The 17,927-nt window shown below is 35.8% G+C and overlaps 1 protein-coding gene across 4 annotated transcripts in view; it reads right to left on the minus strand.

Annotated features, from left to right (window-relative positions):
- LOC106069838 (transmembrane protein 94-like) overlaps positions 1-2,385 on the minus strand; it is a 28,857-nt gene extending 26,472 nt beyond the window's left edge. For 3 of the 4 annotated variants that reach the window (XM_056019885.1, XM_056019884.1, XM_056019882.1), the window contains exon 1: positions 2,262-2,385. The gene's annotated coding sequence lies outside the window, so the exon portion shown is untranslated. Of the gene's footprint in view, positions 1-913; positions 998-2,261 lie in introns of all 4 variants that reach the window. The other variant, XM_056019883.1, reaches the window with a different exon arrangement.
- Between the last annotated feature and the right edge of the window lie 15,542 nt (positions 2,386-17,927).

Here is a 17,927-nt window from a genome sequence, read left to right on the forward strand (position 1 = left end):
GAGTGAGGTACGAACGAGTTTTTGTACCGCTCCGTTCTTGTTTTGATTGACAGCAGTCGCCCACTTCGCGACAACCTGACGTAGTTCTGATGGAGAGGGTGGCCGTTGTCTTCCATGATTTTTTCGATTTTTCGTAGGCACTATTGTTCAAAAAGTTCCTTTAAATGTGGTAATGTTGTGAGTGTAATTTTTTATGCTTTTTTAATGATGTTTTCTAGACGTCGCAACAGTTTAGATGAGGCATTGCCTTGCCAACAAGTTAGTATGTTAGCAGATTTTGTATTGTCACGCCGTAAAAAGTCTCAAGGATCTTCTTGTTTAGTTTAAAGCTATTGAGTTTGTATAGAAAAAAGAGTCGCTGGGCTGTTTTCTTTGTCAGAGTTCCAAGGTGGTCTTCCCATGAAAGCTTGTTGTTGATGATAACGCCTAGATATTTATATGCGTTTACTTGTTCTATAGATGTAGTGTTTATTTGCAGTTCACGTATAGTTTGTTTTTTCTTTCTAAAATCTATTATAAGTTCTTTAGTTTTTGTGACATTCAGTTCTAGAAAGTTGTTGGTGCACCAGTTTGTAAACTCTACTATCTACTCTACTATATGTTTAAGCTAGGAAAATAGTTCAATAATCAAAGTTCAAATAATGGATATAGAAATTTTCCATGAGATGGCTAATGAACATCGGTGTATGAAAAAAACAACTGGTCATGACTACTTCCTATTTCTAACATATTTGCAAAAAAATTGAACATTCAAAGGAATGTTTTTAATGTGGTTAACTATTTTCATGCAGAACTTTCTCTAGATCAGTGGGATTCGACATGTTGCCAAAGCCTCGATATGTACACAACAATGTGTGGATAAGACATTTAAGGCAACATTTTGAATTCTTGCAACAAATTTTAAAATTCTGACCATAATTTTTGCTGAATCTGTTCCTTTTCCAACATATATTTTCCAATCAATGTTATCCTCTTTAATATTGTTTTATAATAGGGCCTGGTAAAATAAAAAATTGTCATGAATTTTAATTTTTAAATCTAAGAAACGCCATAGGTTTGTAAAATTCACAATGTCAACATTGACTTGTCCTCACTGTAATTTAGATACCTCCTCCTCCCAAAAAGTGCTCTACAATACTAGAGTTAAAATATGTGGTTTTCGGAACCTTTTGAAACCACACATTGGGAAATGAAATGTACATATCTCTAAGTCTCAATATAACATTAAGATGTGTAATGAATGACCTTCCACTCCACAAGACAGAGAGTTTTAAAATAACTCTCTATTGCCATTTAATTTGACAATTTTTATGATGTAGTATTCAATAACTGGACTCATTTTATGCAAAGCACTAGAGTACCACATTCCATCTTTTTTGACATTGAAAAATATCTAAATTCATTTCCTAATCTAGACTAGATGTATAATTTATTTTTAAGATGTAAAATAATAACACAATTTATAACATTGTACAAATATAAAATAAAATAATATAAAAGAATGTTAATTAAAAGTCATTAATAATTTACTTCAATTTATTAACTGAAAATAATAAATGGGTATTGAATGAATCAACTATCAAACTCTAACTCTAAGCTCTAGATATCTATAGCCTACTCTGACTCTAGCTCACTAGATCTAGACTAGATGATTATATGATATATGATATTATGATACTAAAAGTCTATATAATATATATTAATAAATAGATCTAGATTATATATAGAAAAATAGATCTATTTTTCTAGATAGATCTACTTATTCAAGTCCAAGTTATTGTCTTATATTATTAGTGACGGTGTACTATCATCTATATCATAATATATAATATATGTAGTCGACTTAGAACAACTAGTATATCTATAGACTATAGACATAGAGTAGACTATACTCTATAATTATATAGTAGTTATACTAAGTTATAGTCTATACTCTATTCTATACTAATAATACTATTACTATACTGTAACTATACTTAATACTACTAGCTAGATCTAGTTAAATCTAGAATCTAGTAATCTAGTCTAGAATACTGAATTTACTGAATAGTCTCTCTAAACTAAAGATAATAAAAGTCGGGTAATTTCCAAACGAAAGTCGATTCTACATCTGATCTATTTAGACTATTAAATAATATTAATAATAACAAGACTATTATAATTATTAGTAGATCTATTATCTCTAGACTGATCTAAGTTATTCTTAATCTAAGACTAATAATAGAGTGACTATCTATATAGATTATAGAGTCTAGATCTACTTGAGTTAACTGGACTTGATCTAAGACTCAGACTGACGTCCTCAACCCAAGTCAACATAAGATCATGATAACATAACTTGTTTAGACTCTTCCGCAAATTTTGCAGTTCTTATTTTTAGGAAATTCCGACTAGACTAGATATAAAGTATAAGAGTCACTATTACGGACAGGGCCCCCGCGAGGGTTGTGGCCGCTTGCGTGCGAAATTTAAAAAAATGCCGCCCCCCCCCTTTTTTTTTTTCTACAAAAAGAAATGTATTACGACGTACGAAGCTGGACACTGTACCAAAAGCGGCAGTTAATTTAAATCCATTTTTATAGATCATTCCTTTTTTTCCCTTTCATATTCGCACCGTTGTGTTATCCCCCATACACTTAGGAGTTTTATTTCCAATTTAACTTTGCATTTATTCTATTACTAGTACGAGGTTACAAGTCCTTCTCCAGTTGTAGGCCCTATCAGTAATTGGGCGAAACGGTTAAACTTTTTTTTAACGTTCAGTAAACTTTGATAATGATTATCACGATTGTATTTTGGAGAGATGTGAATTGTGTTCACAATCATCTGACATTCGCGGATTTGTAAAATGTTTGACATGTTTCGGATGTTCCTTCAGAGTTGAAGATAATTACTTCCTAGTCCAAACCTCCCGCAGGACGACGGGGGATGGGAGCGGGCAGGGTTTGAACCCGGGACCATCGATAAATCTGAACGACAGTCCAGCGCGCAAACACAAATTTATCCAACTAGGGCAAAATGTAGCAACTCAACGGTGAATATTTTCTTGAATTGATCCTAAGCACAAGTCTTTTAGACAGTGATTCGAAATAAAACACATTAATTTTAAGGCAGTGTTTCATAAACATTTACGGGGGATCAAAACTCCACTAGAGTGAGGGCTTAAGATTTAGGCCTACGGGGGATAGAATTTTCATTCGAGCCCCCCCCTTAAATTAGAACCTATAGAGACCTAGAGGAGCGATGCAATACGATTCTTTTTTTTTTCTTTTTTTGTGTGTGTTTATTATTATTATTATTTATTTTTTTTTTTGAAAGATGTACGTTGCCCACATAGGTTCTTTCTGGAGATAGAATTGAACATTCGGCGGTTTTCCACTCAAGTCGGCAAGGGGTCTGATTTTGGCCCTGGCCCAAGCGCTGAGCGTATTCTGGTGTTTTCAGCTTTAGAAATTCTTTCTCCTAGCGTCTACAGCGCCTTTTTCTCGTAACAAGAAGAAAGAATATAAAAAAGGCCAACAATAATGAGTTTTCTTTATTCATTCTAGGAAAAAAAAACTAATACGAGGCAGCCCTGGTCAATATTATTCGAATGACATTCTAGGTATATATAGCGAACGGACATCTGTAATGGGCGTGATCTTTTTTAAGATCATCTTCGTGCTAAGTAAGACGTTTCACACAAAAATCGTCACTATTGTGAAGTGCAATAGTCGGAAGAAATTCGACTAATCTCAGATAAGAAAATTCAGAAGAATCACACTAGCGGAGACGTTTTGAAATGTTTAAAAGATGAAACGACGTCTCTTACTTAAGATATTATAATTTGTAAACATTGATAATATCCAGCTACATATTAATAACCATGGGCGTAGCCAGGGGGGGGGGTTGGGGTTCACCCCCCCCCAAATGAACTTGGGGGGGGATCGAAATTTAGTGACTGATTTTTTGCTTTGATTTTGTTTATTTTAGGTGAGATTTTAATACTAAACCATCACTTGCCCCAGCACAACCAATGGGGTTTTGAGTTTAAAACCCCCTACCAGGGGGTTTTGATTTTAAAACCCCCTACCAGGGGGGCTCGAGTTTAAAAACCCCTACCAGGGGTTTTGAGTTTAAAACCCCCTACTTGGGGTTTTGAGTTTTAAACCCCCTACTTGGGGTTTTTGCAGTTAACTCCCCCTCTTCTATAAAACAAAACAAAACAAAATGCAAACAAAAATCCCCTAATTCCAAGAGCACAGTTAATGGAGATTTTGATTTTAAACCCCCCTCCAAAATTTACGATATACCCCCTCTTCAATATAAAAAAACAAGCTATATATAATTACTCACTCAAAATGTTATGAGCGTAGCTAAATGGGTTTTGACTTAGTTTTGAGTTTAAACCTCACTTCAGCGGGGTTTGAATGTACAAAATATCTCTTTAATAATAAAATAAAAACAAAGCAAATTATAAACTCAAAATGTTATGAGTGTAGTCAAAGGGGTTTTGAGTTTAAACTCCCCTCCAGTGGAGTTTGAAGCTAAAAAGTACCTCTTCAATATAAATAAAAGCAAATTACTCACTCTAAAATCTATGAGCGTAGCCAAAGGGGTTTTGAGTTTAAACCCCCCGCCAGGGGGTTTGAGGCTAAAAATACATCTTCAGTGTAAGAAAAAAAGCAAATTACGCACTCAAAATGCTATGAGCGTTGAAAAAAGGGGTTTTGAGTTTAAACCCCCATTCAGAGGGGTTTGATGCTAAAAAATACCTTTTCAATATAAAAAAAAAAGCTAAAATTATTTGAGCGCAGCCAATCCAATCGGGGATTTTGAGTTTAAACCCCTCTTCTACAGTTGGCGTTTTTTTAAAGTTTAAAACCCCTGCAGATGGTTTTGAGTTTAAGATCCCCCTACAGAGCATTTTGAGGTCGAAAACCCCCAACAGATGATTTTGACGATAAAACTTCTCTTTTCGATATAAAATCTGAAGCAAAACTACAGTCACTTAATTCCAAGAGCGTATTCAAGAGAGGTTACACATTTTTACCAGTGGCAGGGCTCCCTTAATAAACTGCAGTGAATAGTCATTTGTCGAAATTGAAAAACACTAAATGTGGCTCAACAAAGATGGCTAAATCAAAGATCGGGTCTAAATCAAGGAAATCCTATGCCGAACTGGGAGTCGACCCTTTAGTAAAATTGTGAGAGAGCGACGCATGAGGTTTGCGGGACATGTTCTCCGACAAAATGAATTACGCATAAGAAGAGTTGCAATGATATCCTAGTACAACTTGACGCCACTCATTCATTGAGGTCCTCATGGCAGGTGGGAAGAGGCTACAGACATTACCAGTGACAGATTTTTATGGAAACAGCTTGACGGCTAATGCGCCAAACGGCGTGGGAGGGTCTAAGTCAGTAAGAATAGAACATTAGGTTTTTGAAATAAAACTTTTTAATAGCAGGAAAATGCTCTGTAGATAGCCTACCTCAGAATATGCATTTTGTTGGATTTCAATATCAGAAATAGTGTTTGGCTTGGCGGCGGGGCTTCGCCCCGCGCTGGGGGAGCTCCTAGCACTCCCCCAGACCCCCTTGCTAGTATTGGCGGGGAATCTACAATTTTTTCACTAACTCATGGAAGAACTTATTTTAGGGCACAATAAACGTCTTCCGAAAGAATGAAGGGTCAGAATGCAATAAAGATTATGTAAACACATAAATATATATAAAAAAAAATTCGCGGGGGGGGGAGAAAAAAAATCCACCCCAAACCCCCCCCCCCCCGAAAAAAAATCCTGGCTACGCCCATGTTAATAACTATAATGAAAATAAAACATTTGTTACGCCGCCCCCTCCCCTTGTTGAGGGTCGGTCGTTGGCTTGTTGCTCCAAACAGCTAGCAGCCTACAACGTAATGTAGATCTACATCTATAATGACCCAAGAATATTCTACGCTTAACTAACAGCCATTTAACGTAAAAGTGAAAATACTTTTAACAATGAGTTTTTAATTACTAGATATAGGCTACTCACAATGCGGGGTATTTACTATACAACAATATTTATATGTAGTAAGCAGATACTAAGAAGAAAAAAATGTTTTTACTGATCTGCTTCTGTAAGCGTCATTCAAAACAAATATTACAGACAACCCAAGAAAATTCAAGGTCAGAAATATGTAGGCCCCTATGGAAAAACCCTTGGGAATCCCTCGCGCGCCGCTCCATTTTTTCTTATTTTTAAGTTTCCAAAATAGTCTCTTATGTACGAATTTGTTGTTTTTTTTTAAATAGTTTTCAAAGGATAATGGAATAATCAGAATTTATATAAAATATTAAAATATTTGAGTAATTTTTTTATGAAACTAAAAATAAAAAAAAATAAAGGTTTTAACCTTGGAATAATGATTTGACCCCCCCCCCTACATTCGGCCGCCTGCGTGCAATGCACACATTGCACAATAGGTAGCGGCGGCCCTGGTTACGGAATAAATCGTCGATCACCGCCACTCAGCCGACTTCCCCCCCCCCCCTCTCGAATTTTAGTAAAGAAATCACACTATTTGTATACGAATTTATTACTTATGTTAATAATATATAATAATTATTTATATTTCAACCTATTTTTAGATTGTTTCGCCCCCCCCCACTCTAGTATGTTGACCGATTTGGTGGGGTGGGGAGGGGGCGATGGCATCATTCCCGCCCCACCATAAACTTTTGAGTGGAGGGCGGTCCAATTTATTTGTAGAAATCAAGGCTTGTTAACAGAATCAATTAAATATCTATATGATTAAAACTTGTTATTGATATTTTAGCCGATCTTTATATTATATCTTTTCCCTGTTCGCTGATGGGGGGGGGGGGAGCGAATGCATCTATTGCCCTTCCCACCTAAACCCTTTAAGTGTGTGTAGGGGGGGGGATCCAATTTTTATGGAGAAATCATATTTTATGAACAATCTATATAATATAAGGTAGGCCTACTTATTGATATTTAAACCCATTTGTATATTTTGTCGCACCACACTCTTATCTCAAATTTTATCATTAGTAAATATAAAATGAAAAAGGGTTGCACCTCCTATTTTAAACGAAAACATAACGTTTTAAAACAGAATAGACAAATATGGCGAGTCAAGAGCTCCTTCAAGGAAAGCGATATCGACATTGACAGTTGGGAAGCACTAGCTCTCGATCGCTCCTTATGGCGAGAAGCTGTGAGTCTCAGAGTTTCAAGATATGAAGCAAGAAGAGTGGCCAGGGTGAAAGAGCGCCGAACCAACCAAAAGCTGAGAGAAGAAGCAGGCCTATCTGCAACTGACATAGCCCTTCCAAGCGGCCGGCTTTTTAAAGCGAGGATTGGACTTTACAGTCATCTTCGAGTCCATACGAAATGAGTAATGTGCTCATCTTTGATCACGAAGGAGGAGCTATATTAACTATAATTATGTGCAAATGAAACAAATCGTCACAACTTGCTATAGAATATTGAATTGCAAGCCTATAATAAAGCGCACATGGTCGGACATGAACCACAGATGAGCCTATTCTAGTTTATTACAATAACAGCTTATCTTTATTAACTTTATTTCAGTGGAAGCACAACAAGTTGCTTCTTAGCAGGAGTTTATTGATTTGAAGGTGTAAAAAAACAAGCTAAAATGTGGCTACTCAGAATTCAGAAGGGTGCACGTACATGGTCAGCCACCAATTCCTGATAATCCTAGGCTAGTCTACAAAAACTGTACTTCAGTCACCAGTGGAAGTACTACTTGTTCATAGTTGCTACTTAGATTTTAATCGATCTAATTGTGCAAAGAAAAAATGGTTAGAATTTAGCTTCTCAGAATCAAGGGTGTGCACGTGCACCCTCTTGCAACCCCCTGCCATGCGGGCACCTATGACATTTAGGGTTATTGAGGATGGTTAGATATATTGCAGTAAAAATGTTGATTTTGGTGTATAGAATAAAGGAAGCTATATATTTCAAAAGGTAAGCCTATATGAAAAATCTTCCTCTTTGGGTCACATTCTATATCCCCAACACATGTTTCCTAATCACTTTCTCTTCTTTATTACATGTTACTGTACTTTATTGCTTGCCTTAAAGAATGGTAACTGGATCTCAAAAACAAGAAAAACAAAAACAAAAAATACTTAAAAAACAAAGCTTATATTAAGCGTACTTGTATTAATTAGTTTGTATATGTCATGTAATAAAAATAAAAATAGATCTAGACTAACAATAACAAGATTACAAAGAGGTGGCCCCCGTCGGAGTCGAATCCCTGTCGGATCCGCATATTCGCAAGGAATATTCAAGACGATATTTAATTTTGATTGTCGATAATGTTTCAAAGATTCATTTGCCTTTATAATTATTTTTTTTCTGTTTAACATGTTTCGGATGTTTGGATTTAAAAATAATTAACTTCTCGCTGGACAACGGAGGATGGCGGCGAGCAGGGTATAACCCTGCCTGGTCGTGCAGTTTTCGCGCTGGACTGTCGTTCGGATTTATCGATAATCCCTGGTTCAAACCCTGCCCGCTCCCCCCCCCCTCGTCCTGTGGTTTGGACTAGGAAGTAAATATCTTCAACTCTGAAGGAACATCCGAAACATTAAAACAAACAAACAACCCGGGACCGTGGAGATAATCAGTTCAGCACGCTAAACGCTCGACTGAATTGTTCTTAACTTAATAACAAACTGGTTACAAACTTATAGCCTATTATTGATAAAGAGATTTATTATACATTACGGAATGTCATCTATACCGGATATGTACAATATGTCAGACAAGCGATTTTAGATAATCTTTCAGCAGTGATATATCGTGCTTGTAGGCCTACTTCGATGTCTCAGCACGGCTATCAACAGATTCGAGCTATTGGCATTTTCATTTAAACGGAACTAGAATAAGGATGTAGAGCTACATAAACTAATATTATTAAACTTCTGATTTAGATCTATAATATAAATTTGGAGTAATTTAGATAAGATTTATGAAAAAAAATCCTAGATAATCTATCAATAGACTGAATGCAACATTAAATTTAAAAATAGTAGATTAGTTTCAGTAGACCTGTATTAGGCCTATAGCAATGCTATATTGATCTAGACGTTTGGAAATCAAAATCTACACTTTAAGTCTAGAAATTGAAATTCTATATCTTGATCTAGTCTATATCAGTCTAAACTAGATCTAGACTCAACAACGATTTTAATTAGAATATAAATCCAGATATAGTTAAAAAAAATCTAGATATACTGTAACAAAAAATCTAGATCTAGTTTAAAAAATTAAGATTAGATCTAAATCTAGCTATCATGTCTTTTTAAAAATACGAGTCACATAACGAGGTATACTATACCGAATAGTTTTAAAATGAGCATTTTATTTGATGAATACATTCCATATGATGTCAAAGGAAAAAAATCCACTACATCATTAAATAGAGTAAGAATGTTTTTCAAAAAAAATCCAGAACAACCGATATTCGTAAATGAGAAGAAGATTATTTGTTTTATTTAATAGAATAGGGATTTCAAACAGTTATTTGTGTTAGTAGATTTTTCATATAAAATTCGGAACAATTTTGGCGACGATTTGTAAGAAATTCAAGTAATGTAGGTTGTTTTCTTTTTCATAACCAAATCCGGAACATTCTTTACAGATAAAAAATCCTGTTATGTTTCAGCAAGAAAATTCAATGTTAAGTAAGTCTAAAAAGTGTTTTTCAATAATGGTTTCTAGTAAATTACTTTCTTATTTTAAAATTCTGAACAACATATTGTCAATATTTTTGAAAAAAAAAAGTCATTTGACATAAATTGGTTTTAAGTTGAAAATATAGGCTTGTTGAAAAATAGCGTTTATTGTTTTTTTTTAATATAAACGTGACGGACAGACCGACCAACAAACAAAACGCAAAAAAATAAGCGGCTTTTATCCTGATGGGGGGCACTAAACAATAAATAAATAAATAAATAAGATCTGATTATTTTAAAAAAGTTAAGATTAGCACCATATCATGCCGTGGCGTTACGCTACTGCACGAAAGTCGCTGCATAAAAAGTCCATTTTCAAAAATGTACGTGATATTTACACACAAAGTGCATTCTTAGCCTTTATAAACAAACATAAAAAAATTATTTTAATTTTAGCAGCTAGTTGTATAGATAAACGCCTTTAACTAATATTTATTGTAATAACTTAAGTGAGGCAACTCAACGAGGTACATCGATATTTATTGACAAGACATCACAGGTACACAAACAACATCTATCTTAGGCACAATCTCTCCATATTGGCTCTCTCCTTGGGCGGCAATCGTTAGTCTCTTCATGTCAACATCCTGTTCTAGTTTGGTTACTAGAAGTGCGCATCTCTGCACTAGCCTGGATGGTGGTGCGCATGGAAAAGTCATAACATTGCCCCCGTCTTAGCACTTTTCGTCCCGAAAAGAAACACTGCAGTGGAGCTTTGACAGTTCAGGTGGAGGTCGATCGGTGGGAACCACAGACGTTAGGGTGTCTGTTGCCCACAAAGCCATCTACACAGTTTCTCATGGTCGTCGCTTCCTCTTCTTCCAGTTGGCAAGTCTACGCTTGAGGCGATATCGTGGTCGCTGCTTCGACCTCATGACGATAGTCGCTGATGCCAGCCAGCTGACACATGGAGAGTTAGTGGAGGTCAGGGTTGCCAGCCACGTAACACAAATGGATGTTGTGGTTATCACCGTAGATTCTAGGTTTGTTGTTCTAAGACGCTGAGTCAGCGGACCTTTTCCATGGACGTGTCGTGACACAGTTGTAGGCCCACAGCTAGCCATGGTTTCAAGCACATAGTCTTTCTCAGCTTCATCTGTAAGGTATGCCCATGAAGCATCCTTGTAATGTTCATCCACCTCTACATGAGGTTTTGCTAGGATTAATTCACCACCGTTCAAGTCACTTTCACTGATGTGGGCAGAAGTACACATTTCTGTCAAGTTCAGGTCTTGTAGCTGGGGTTCTTGGCATGGGCATTGTCCCCGCAGGACGCCGCATATACAGTTCTTGTCAATCGCCTGAATGCAGTTGCCAAGTATGGAGTTCTCTCTTATGCCACTGCCAAAGTCAAATTCGTTGTGTCTGCCTCGGCCATTGTTGGGGACCGTATTCGCTATTTCACCCGACGACATCCAAGGCAAGAAATCAGAAACGGTCTTCAGGCTTTCATGGTTTGAGTTCTTATCAAAGGTACTGACAGATAAATAGAGGTCTTTAAGGTCCACAGCAGCCATCTTGGACGCAGACCCAACGTTGTCTTGATCTGTCCGGCTCGTTGCAGGTATACCAGGAACAAAAGTTTCAGGCTCATAACAGACTTCTCTAGTTTCTTCATTTGTTTCTTTTCTTTCAATTCTGCATATCCCATTGAGATCGTCGCAGCAATCGTTGTCACGTTTCTCGCCCTGAAAGTCATCCTCGCCAGACTTGCCCACAAAACAGTCACAGACAGCGCTCTAATCCCCAACGCCTCCATCACCACTGTTTGTGCAGCCACAGTCCTGACCAGGCAACTGCTCCTTCCCTAACGAGTTAATTCCTCCTTTTGCTTGCGACACAATTTTATCACTTTGGTTTATTTGGCCTTCTACTTGCAATACACTTTCATCAACTTTGTTCAACATTATGTTCCTGCTCCTGTTCAGTTGTTCATCAAAATGCATCCAAAAAGTCATGGATCTTGCCAATGAACTCAACAATTCCAAGTTCAATTTCAAATGTGTAGGTCTCCGGATCTTCTTCTTCGTTGATCAGTGCTTGCCTCAGACGAGCCGTGAGAGTTTCCCTGCTACCGAGGGATTTTAAACCTCGGTCCCGAAGCTCTTGTCTTATCTCTTTAATTGAGAGCTGATGTAATAGCTTCAAATATGTCATTGTAATCAAAGCCTACCTCCTCTCGTTGACTTGCCTAAAATCCCACTCCTGACACCAATTGTAATAACTTAAGTGAGGCAACTCAACGAGGTACATCGATATTTATTGACAAGACATCACAGGTACACAAACAACATCTATCTTAGGCACAATCTCTCCATATTGGCTCTCTCCTTGGGGGCAATCGTTAGTCTCTTCATGTCAACATCCTGTTCTAGTTTGGTTACTAGAAGTGCGCATCTCTGCACTAGCCTGGATGGTGGTGCGCATGGAAAAGTCATAACATTATATTTGTTGTAAACATTTCTTGTACATTTTATAAATAAATTTGAGTTAGTGATACCGAAAATACTCTGACCTGTGTATGTCTTTGTTACATATTTTAACATTGCCTCCATTACATTTACGTAATTGTTTTAGAATTGGTGTATTTTTATGAAAAAATTGCTTAATTAATTTTATAAATTAAACGGTTTGCTTTTAGAAAACCAAAAGTAGCCGTTACACCTAAACTTTTCAAGCCACATCGCATGGTGAAATAATATTTTTGATATCTCTTCTAATTTTCGAGATCTGAGTGTGACAGACGGACAGACGGACATTTTGCATAAACCTAATAGCGGCTTTTCTCCTTACGGGGGCTGCTAAAAAAAAGCATTTATAAAACTAAAAGAAAATGGAGGGAACGACCTGAAATCCAACTCATGGCTCAAGCCTTCTCATGCCAACACGGTAACCACTCTGCTAGTGGAGAACCTATGAATAGGATGATTGTACAGTTATCTATTGTTTCTATAGTCTCGTTCTATTTTTATGTTGTGTTCACTAAGACTCAGACGACGACGTATAAAGGGGACTAATTCAGCTTATACCACCACTTCTTTCAAGTACAAATTCTTTCCCTTGTTTGAAATACCAAACAAAAAAACTAAATACCAATGTAATTTTTAAATAAAGATTCTTGTGTTGTCAGATAAAAGAAATAATTGTGACAAATTTCAGCTTGTTCCGAGATTGGGTGTGAAAGAAATTACTTTTACAAACTTTTGACCAGATAGACAGTGTGAGTTGATATAAGCTTTGTAATCAAACTAAAGCAAAGATAAAGCAAAGATAAATGTAATTTTATAACGTACATTTCCAATAGTACTTTAGTAGATTAGCATTGAAAACTTGGGTCTAGACTCTAGACCACAATACCTGCAAACATCTATAGTCCTGTCCATTCTGGTCACTCATTGTAAACATGTGACCATTCGGTGCTGTGTGGTTGCAAAGCAAATGGATTTTCTGAATATTGGTATTGAACTGAACATTGATGTTCTGAATATTGGTATTGAACTGGACATTGATGTTCTGAATATTGGTATTGAACTGGACATTGATGTTCAATTTTCTCTATTAAAAAGAAATACATCTATTATCATTAGTCTTGGATTAGCCTGTCCATAGTTGCTCTATTATGAAGGATGATTTATAGCCAGCATGAGTGGAAACTCTTGTGTTGCAATCATCGTAAAAACACTTGTGCGTTGAAAGTTAAGGGACGTAATCAATTGAAAAAAAAAAAGGTCAAACTCAATGAAAAAGTATGGCCACCTAAGGAGAATAGTAACTAACAAAAAAAAAAAAAAACAGCCACTTTCTCAGTATGCAGCACAAATATAAAAGCTAGAAAAAGACATCTCTAATTTAGCAAACCCACTTTAGGTTTAATAAGTCTTAGTTCCTAGGATTCACACCCAGCATCAGGCTGCTACATTCACTAGTGACCAAAGAAAATGAGAGTGCTGAGACAGTAAGACTTTTACTGTCTTTAATTGAGGAGGAAGATGCGATCCGTGTTCAATTCATTAGGCAGACTTTCATCTCAATGAAACATACGAAAATAAAAACAAACTTTAAAAAAAATAAAGCTTACACTGACTGAAATTGCATCAATTATTTTGGATCAACCATGTAATTAATTTTGAATAGATCTAGTTATTAAGATATATCACAGACATTAAATAAATGTCTGCGATTGGAAGTATTGTTTCGTATTAATTGTTTTGTTTCGCGCACCTTTTACGCGCATATTGTTTCCGTGCTGCTATTTTTTAAAAGCTGTCTAGTCTGAAATTGAACTCGAGGCCTCGAAGGACGACATTATAACCATGAACTATTCATGTACTAATAAAAACAGAAGGTTTTATAGTCTAAAAAAGTCTCTAGTTTAATATTTTTAGTGAAAACCTAATTCCCTACACAAGTAGTACATATTCTATACACCAAAAATTGAAGACTAATTGACTAACTAATCGGTAATTTTTTTTTGATTGATTCCTGTGTTGTCATCGATCTAAATAATTGCTCCAAGTTTTCACTTGATCAGAGGAGGTGATCTAAGAATTAAAAGGTAACTTTGTACGACATTTCACGTGAATCCGTACGGCAGTTGCTAAACATACATTACATACATAAATGAATGAAACATGAATCAGCAAGCGGTATTTTAGTAATAGACTAATCTATTTCTTTCTACATTAATCTATTTAGTTTAAAAATACCTCTATTCAATTCAAAACTTCGTCGTACTTCCGAAACCTGGGTAGGTGGACATGGATCTCAAAAAACAGCTCTAACGATTGCTCCATTGTTTTTTAATCTAACATTCATTAGTTATTAAGAGAAAAACAATCACTCTATAAGCTGTATAAAGGAGTCATTGTTTTTTTTTAAAGTATTTTAAATGTTTTTCTTATTACATTAATAATTTCTACATTAAATAATTATTTTTGTGTCTACTTTTCGTATTAACATATTTCTACATTTGTAACCTATTTCCTTACAGCTCTATACCACTGCACGTAAATGTACGTGTTGACATGTTTCTATTCTCTCGAATTACTTGTAGACTTGTACCACAAAAGGAACATTAATATGTGTACAACACCGTTCACGAACTATGTATGTAACCTTTGATTTACTTGAATGTATCTGATATGGGGAAAAAAAGGGAGAAATAAACATTTGTATAATAAATAAAATTTTGAAAGCTAAAAAAGAGTATTTCTTCCAATTTTGTATTGTTTCGAAGAATTCCATCGATGTTGAATAACTAGAAATAAATAACGTTTGGGTGTATCCGGTGAACATAGAATCGGAAGTGTTGATAAGAACTGTATCTCAAAAGGTAAACAATAATTGTGTGCGTTTATCTACATTGTAAAGTTCCATGACTATTTAGTCGCCAACAGCCATCTTTCACTATCTCCTCCTTCTTAGGCTATTTAGTTCACCATCTCTCCTGAATTCATCTCTTCATTTTGTTACGTTATTCTTTAGGTTACCTTGTACTACCCCAACATTTCTCCAATTCCCTTTCTCGTCTACAGCAGTAGTCTCATCATAGAATGTTAACCGGATCGTAAAAATTCAAATGTAAACGAAGAGTAGATTACTGTGTTTCAAACTGTATCATGCAAATCCTTAATAAAAATGTTCTTACTAGTAGCAAGTGACTGTGATCAGATTACATTTAATTGCTAAGTCCACTCTTCATAGCAACTGCACTTACTACAACAACAAAGGGAGAGCACATGTTAAGGAAGGTAATTACCAAACAAATCGATCTAACTTGCTGACAGGTGAAAAGATCAGCTAGAGATGTGATAAGATTTATTTCAGAAATAAATAAAACTTTTCTCTTACTTAAGTACATGGGCTAAAGATTATCTTCTCAACAAGAGAGGATCCAGATCATATGAATAGGGGCAAAACCTAACCTCAGTAAACCATACATAGCCGTGTACCAGTAGAGTGTTATCAAAAAGAGAGGGAAAATCGAGGCAAATAGGATATGAAAAAAATAGGAAGAACGAAGGTAATAGAGAAGAAAGGAAAAATAGAGAAATTAAAAATGATTAAGACTTAGAAAAGATGCTGACAAAGAAAGGAAGTGAGAGACAGAAGTGCTGACAAAGAAAGGAAGTGAGAGACAGAAGTGCTGACAAAGAAATTAAGTGAGAGACAGAAGTGTTGACAAAGAAAGGAAGTGAGAGACAGAAGTGCTGACAAAGAAAGGAAGTGAGAGACAGAAGTGCTGACAAAGAAATTAAGTGAGAGACAGAAGTGCTGACAAAGAAAGGAAGTGAGAGACAGAAGTGCTGACAAAGAAAGGAAGTGAGAGACAGAAGTGTTGACAAAGAAAGGAAGTGAGAGACAGAAGTGTTGACAAAGAAATTAAGTGAGAGACAAAAGTGCTGACAAAGAAATTAAGTGAGAGACAGAAGTGCTGACAAAGAAATTAAGTGAGAGACAGAAGTGTTGACAAAGAAATTAAGTGAGAGACAGAAGGTCTGACAAAGAAACGAAGTGAGAGACAGAAGTGCTGACAAAGAAAGGAAGTGAGAGACAGAAGTGCTGACAAAGAAAGGAAGTGAGAGACAGAAGTGCTGACAAAGAAAGGAAGTGAGAGACAGAAGTGCTGACAAAGAAAGGAAGTGAGAGACAGAAGGGCTGACAAAGAAAGGAAGTGAGAGACAGAAGTGCTGACAAAGAAAGGAAGTGAGAGACAGAAGTGCTGAAAAAGAAAGGAAGTGAGAGACAGAAGTGCTGACAGAGAAAGGAAGTGAGAGACAGAAGTGCTGACAAAGAAAGGAAGTGAGAGACAGAAGTGCTGACAAAGAAAGGAAGTGAGAGACAGAAGTGCTGACAAAGAATGGAATTGAGAGACAGAGGTGCTGACAAAGAAAGGAAGTGAGAGACAGTGAGCAAGAGAGAGACACAGTTGGATGGACAAAGACAGAAAGAGTAAATGAAGAAATTGGCTTATTGATGAAAACTTGAAACCTTGCCTAAAATTAAAATCAAAATTTAAAAAAATCTGACTTAACCTTACTTCAGTTAACCAAGTATGGTCTTTTTTCCCCTACATTAGTGAAAAATTTGTAATTTTTAGGTTTTTCAATAATAACTGCGTGCGGTCTTTACAAAAGTGCGCTACTCAGTTTAATAAAATGTGAAGTTAGTTAAACTTAGACTTTAAAGCTTTAAATCCTAAATATTTCTATACAAAAGTATCTGTTATCGCTAAAGCCGTGAACCCTAGATGTAAACATTTTTCTTAGCTCATCTGCAAATTACCTGATTTGTTTCGTTAATGTGCGCATTTATGAATTGTTCGCATATTGTACCTACTTTATATGCACAATAACGGATTCCGTACCGTAGTAAGTTTAAGGTTAGGGTTTAGGTTTAGGGATAAAATTAAGAGATAGGGGCTAAAGTTAATGTTGAGGTTATTTTTGTAACTTCGACATAAATCCTGTTTCTTTTCTCTTTAATAAGTGCTTAGTTAGTAGTTAATGTTCAATTTATCTAGGTAATTTGCATTTTAACTAGGTGATGTAGAAATGAAACCAATTTCCGCACATTAACTGTTTACCCTAGTTAATCTGCACAATATCTAGATAATCTGTAGAATGACAGATTCCTGACTTTTTGAAGTAACGTCTGAATTTTATAAGATAAGATATAGTAATCTATAATCATGCAAAGCTTAAGTTTAGAAAAATGGCTTTTTAAATAATCTTCAACTTTGTTTTATTTATATTTGGCTCTTTTCGGGGTCGTGTTAATTCTGTGTGTCCTAGATCGTCTTGGTCAAGACAAGCATAGACCATTTGTAATTTAATTTTGTAATTTACAAGTATATACCATTTTAAAATTGAAAAGATTTATTTTAAAGCATTTTGTTTTAATACGCGAGGAAGTGATAACTCAAAACGGCCACACTATAATTTTAAATGTTATCAGGCTGTTATGATGGTGAGTAATTGTTTCAGCACAAAGCATGCCTTTTACATTTCACAAGAAATAGAACGAACTGATCTTCTATCAATGACCAAAGGTTTTTTAATTCCCCCCCCCCCTTCCACGGACACACACTGACTCCTGACCCCTCAAGGCCGGTAATCTAAGAATCATTTTACACATTAGGTTTTTGTTTTTATTGGGATTTAAATC

Source organism: Biomphalaria glabrata, chromosome 2 (assembly GCF_947242115.1).
Source record: "Biomphalaria glabrata chromosome 2, xgBioGlab47.1, whole genome shotgun sequence".
NCBI lineage: Eukaryota > Metazoa > Mollusca > Gastropoda > Planorbidae > Biomphalaria > Biomphalaria glabrata.